This window comes from Gavialis gangeticus, unplaced genomic scaffold, assembly GCF_001723915.1.
Source record: "Gavialis gangeticus isolate Ggan-Ray unplaced genomic scaffold, GavGan_comp1, whole genome shotgun sequence".
Taxonomy (NCBI): Eukaryota; Metazoa; Chordata; order Crocodylia; family Gavialidae; genus Gavialis; species Gavialis gangeticus.
The window spans coordinates 27,696,287-27,702,123 of record NW_017729034.1 but is presented as its reverse complement, the minus strand read 5'-3'; positions in this window follow the sequence as shown (position 1 = coordinate 27,702,123).

Below are 5,837 nucleotides of genomic sequence, written 5' to 3'. Positions count from 1 at the left end.
GGGCTGGGCTGGGCTGGGCTGGGCTGGGCCGGGCTGGGCCAGGTGTGCTGCACTGTGTCTCTGTGAACAGGTGGCGACACTGGAAGGGGTGGCTGTCGGGGGCTAAGATTAATTTTGGGGAACTATATCCCCCAAAGACCTCCCAGTGCCACTGCCTGCAAAGGCGCAGTGTGGCGGGGTGCTCATGGCCCAACCTAAACCGCTGCCCCAGCCAGTTGGGGCATGGCTCTCCCAGCCCAGCTCAGCTCCCTCCCCCACAGACACGTGCCAGCCAACCCAACCCCCCTACACAGGCACAGTGCAGCTCTCCCAGCCTGACCCCAGTCAGGCCCGACTCCACCCCATTGGTGGAAGGACCCTGCTTCCAGCTCCCAGGGAAGCAAAGGTGAAAGCCACAGTTTTAAACTTGGCACCAAAAATGGGCCTAGAGTTTAAAACTGCAGCTTTCACTTGCCTGCTGATGAAGATCCCAGGGCCCCAGATTGGTAGGGGCTCCTGGGCTCGTGCCCAGCTTGCCTGTTCATTAATCTGCCTATGCCTGCTGTGCCCTCAGGAAGGCTAGTATGCAGAGTACATGCCTGGGCCCAAGAGACATTGCTTGTTAAAAGATTCTGACTGCCTGTGTATACATACCAAGAACAAGATTCACATGAATAGAGCATCTTGGAAGACTCAGACTTACTTTATTCAAGTAATCATTCTTTCAGGAAATGATTTAGCACAGGTATATCAGTTTTTCCAGAAAGATACCTCTGGCTAGTCACTCTCATGACTGCACATCTGAAAACTATGAATCCTGGTGCTAGGACCTTGTGGACACCTCCTCTGCTACTGTGGCTGGAGCATGCTATGGATTCCCTGAATACCAAGGATCCAGTTTCTTCATGGACCACATCTGCCCATGGGCCATAGGTTGCTAACTCTTGCTGTATGGTGTTGGTGTTCTGAATCAGAGCTGTAAGCAAGCTGTTCGATGTCCTTGCGTCTTTTGGCATCCTACACATCTGGGAAGTCACTTCCCAAGGGGAATCAAGATTTGTTCAACAAAGTACTCAGCAACAGTGTGGAAGAAGTCATCTCTGCCTCACTGGAAGAACATGAGCAACAGCATATTTTCATCAAGTGCATTTAACAAACTTTACAAAGTAGGCCTCCACTCTGGTGCAAATTTATCCTTTGGTAAAAAGGTACTCCCGAGATCAGTGTCCAGATAATGTCCTAAATGAAAAAGCTTTTACTTTCCATGGGGGAATACAACATATTTTTGTCATCTTATTTTACTGTAATAATAAATCTACTTTATCCTTTCCCTCTCTACTTCATTGTTTCACTGCCTGCCTCTTCCCATGTCTGAAGAACCAGGGAAGAAACTTCTAAGCAGAAAGTATCTTTTTTTTTAACCAGGTAGTCCTATCTGTTAACAGTTTGCCCCTCATTCTGCCTATTTGCTAATTGCCCACAATAACCTTAGAACTCCCTCTCAAAGGAGTTGATATACCATTCACAGCAGCGGAGCCAGGACTTACTGCATGAAGTTCAAATAAGTGGAGTGTTTCTTAGCTTTAGAAACACTTGTGTGGTTGGTAGTGAGGTCTCCGAAGACACTGGCCTGCCTTGCAGGCAAATGCCATAGCAAAATGCCATAGCTCATTTGTGCTCTCATCAATGAGAAGCTATTAACAAAATGGAACATTATAGTAAGAAATTCTCCGAACACTAAAGACCTTTACTTTGTTTTCATTCTGTGACTGTGCCACATCCTTTAGGTTTCCACAGTTTGAATATATTTAGGCAGAAGGAAAGCTGGTCCAGATTATCACCTAAGGTAGGAGAACTTGTCTCCTTCAAAGGAATGTCAATAAATAGATTTAAAAAAAACCTTTTTGTTAAAAGGCAAAAAACCCATAAGTTTTCTGCCTGAACTGAACATCCCCTTTAGTTAAGCCTTATCCTCTATATAGTAATTGCACACTGGAAAATGACTTCCTGTGCACAGACTGCAACACTAGACACAGCCATCCCCATTCATTTCATACTGAACTTTTATAAAATTAGAGGATAGTCAATCATTTCTTCTCTGTCAACCACAAATGTATGGCCCAAAAAGGATTATATACATTGCCTGAGAGCTGAAATACCAAACTGTCCATCTCACAGTTATTGCTCATTCATTTCCTTTACAGAGTACTCTTCATCTAACTAGTCCTCTGAAACGGGTACTATAAGCTACCAACTATTCATCTGCAACAAGGTTGCTGTGCTCCAGAATCCTGCTGATTTCAGGCCTTGTGCTACCACAGTCTGCATTAGCTGAGAACATTTCATCCAAGGATGACGCTCTGTATTAAGTGGCTGGGTAACTTTAACTGATAACTCCATGAATGGTCATGCATGTTTAAAAAAGGGGTAAGATGTGTTTTCTGGGTTGTCATCCTGGCCAGTATCAGGAAGAAATCCTTTAACCGTAATAAATTGCCTGGATGTCAAATTATTTTATAGGTTTTACAAATTCTTCTGCATTTTCTCATTGTTTGGGTTAACTCCTCTACTTGCTAGACTACTATTAGGATCCAAGATGGCATAAGAGATTTATATATTTCTCTAAACATCATTATGCACTTATTACAGCAGCATGTTTAAAACAATAGACACATTTTTAATCTTCCTCTTGTTTGCAAAATGCCATAAACACTTTTAATAATAGATACCTGGATAGAAAATCCAAAAATAGTTAAGTCACAACCCCTAAAATTCCAGCATTTCAAGTGGAAAATTGGAGAACTTTGCTTTAGCTGAGATAATGTATCACCATCCACTGGGGCACTCCCTGGCCCAAAGGTAGAAGTGGGTCCTGGAGTCCCCTCCTGGAGACAAGCAGGCGTATGATTATAAGCACTCATTTACCTGATTTACATGGGTCATTTATAGTATACATCCGGCAGGTGTACAAAGATTCAGCTCAGCTGAACCTGGTTTCAATTAACTGAACATCTGTAGGACCTAGGCATGCTCCAAACATGCTTTACACTCACCCATAGTGATTCAATGGTGAAATCTTTCTGGTTTCATTCCTAAATTCATATTTCAGTTCTCTAAAGTGTTTTAATAACTTTATTAGTGTGTCCCACATTGTAGGTGTTGGTGCTCACAGAAAACACATACCAATTTTCATTTCTGGTGGGGCTTTTTTTTTTGGAAGGATCTCTACTCTTAGCTTCAATTGGCTATATAAGGAATGAACTCAGCAGAAAAACATTTCCATGCTATTGCTGCTACAGACCCATCACAGAGCACAAGATTCAGTAACTTTATGAAATTGGTGTTCTCAGATGGGACAGAAGACTTGTCACTCCTTAAGGCCCTTGGACTACACTTATAGTAATAGTGTACTGGACGTCACCTTTTCTGCCCACAGTTTAAATCTTTCTGGTTAAGGGGACAGCAGCTTGGCACTTGGCAACCTCAGAAGCAGGACTGAGGGCTTGGGGTATATTTTAAGAGCTTATCTATTTCTACTGCAGTAGTACCTACAGGAGTTTATAAAAGTGGGCCACATTGTCCTACATATTGTATATACATTTTGTTGATGAAATAACAAATGCTAGGACAATCTGACTGCAGATGCTGTTCCTGAATGGCAAATAAACTATGGGTTAGATTCACAATGAGAACTGAAAGGTTCATTCAGATATTTCTGTTGGAGAAAACTTAGGCAGCATATATTTCCTAACTAATGTCACCTGCAAAATTGTGCAGGTTCCTTATGAAACAGCATTTTCTCTTCTTTAAGAAACTTGAGGGGGAATAGCGTGTGAATTTGGGAGAGCTTGTGGGGAAGAGAAATTGAAGATGTTTAGTATTTTTGTATTTGTTTATGAATTTACTGAGGCCAGCAGCCATGTTCTAGTTGAGTTTGGTAGTGGGCTTCTCTGAAAGCTGCATCTCAAGAGCTTCCCCCTACTAAGGACCAGTTACTGTAGGAGACCGAGGACAGTGATAGTGAAATGATATCTCAGGCCACCAGAGTCAATCCAAGGCAGAGCTCTGAGTATCAGAACTGGGATTTTAAAACCAGCCTTGTATTCAATGAGGAGCCAGAGCAGAAATGTGATGATTTCACAGCAACTAGTATTAGCAGATGAACTACCAGATGCAATATTTTCAAGGCATGTAGTATTATTCCAAATCAACCCTAGAAGTCATAAAATACATGATGGCCATATCTGTGTCTGAAATAATTCAATCCATTGGCTTGTCATTGATAAAACTAAGAGGCTTCTGTAGCTGCGGCTATTTTAGTATTCATTAGCAATGAGGAGACCAATGTGACCCAGAGGCTATGAACTGACAATGTGCCAGGTAGATAACATTGACTTACTGAGAATGGATTAAATAAGTTTAAATGTTTCCCTCTTCTTATTTATGTTGCTTTAGTTTGGCTGGGTTCAGCTTTAGCTGCAGCGCTTTATTCAAGTGCTGATTTTTTTTGCCTTTATCAGACAAAAGCAGTTCTTATCAATGCAGAATGCAGTTCTATCTCCATAATGCTGATGCTTCAGCCTTCGTTTTTTCACCAACTCCCCTGACTATACAAACAGCAAATAAGATAGGGCAGGGATTCTCGCCCTTCTCCACATTATGGAGTACGTTTTAATAGTGATTCATAGACCATCTACTTTCCTCTTCTTGATTGCACATGCTGTTCTAAGACAGAGGACTTGACATTTAAGATGTTTTTGAGGGTTTGCAGCCAACTGGGCATTCAATTTTGCTACTCAATGCCATCAGGATTTGTTAAATGACATAGATCAGACAATGTCTGCTCTCAGATGGATTGGGGCATCTGTATCACTGAGATGTACGTTGACAAGTTGAAAACTACCAGATCATAAACTGCTGCATCTACAGAGGAAAGCTATATTGAGTTTTACTTGTCTAAGTTGACTGTCAGAGGTTTCCAAGTTACATGGCACACTTCCAGAACAAACATCTACAACTACTGCCCAGGTGGTTCTGAGCCAGACATACTTCTTATTGTCCATGAGAAACCATATCAATATGTTAGTCCCACCATAAATCAGAACTCTGAACTAACTCAATATTCTACTGAAGGGGAAAAATTAGAGCTGCCCTAAAGACTTGCTTTATTAAATCATGTCACAGTCCTAGTACCGCTCCTCCTGTTGATGCTTACTGTGTTACTGGGTTTGAACTCCAGTGCACTTGACCTGTGTATTTCTAATTGTCTTGGGTTCCAACCTCCCTAGCACTCAGTGCAGACTGTCTGCCTTCCCTTTGTGGAAGTTGGACCTTGTAGTCTATATACCTTTTAGAACCCAGGGCACTGTTAGACTCCTTTCTCCCCGCCGCTAAGATACCCCCATATCTTAAAACACCCTTTCTTAGAACTCCAGCTTTGTAGGCAATTTGCACTTACAGGTCAAGTCACGCATGGCAGTGCATGTAGATGAATGTTCATGTTCTCTGGAATAACCTATCAAGTAACTATACTTATCTAAGTTAAAAAGGTTCAGAAACAGACAGATGTGCAGCCCTCTCAGCTAGTAGGCACAATTACACTGCCTCCCCACTAGGTGTTGGGGGACTTGTTAATAGCCTGTTTATCTTTTGCAAACCAGTCGCCAAGGATAGAAGTGCACAGACAAACCAAACCAGTGTCACATGCACCAGTATAGTTTTACCCCTGATTCTTTCAGTGGAATTCTCCATTGGATTGGGCAAAAACGCTTTGGTTTAGGGCTTTGTGTTGTCCATCCTCTACTTTTTGTGCACTGGAATAATGCTGATTACACTGTTGTTAACCATTTCTGTCCACA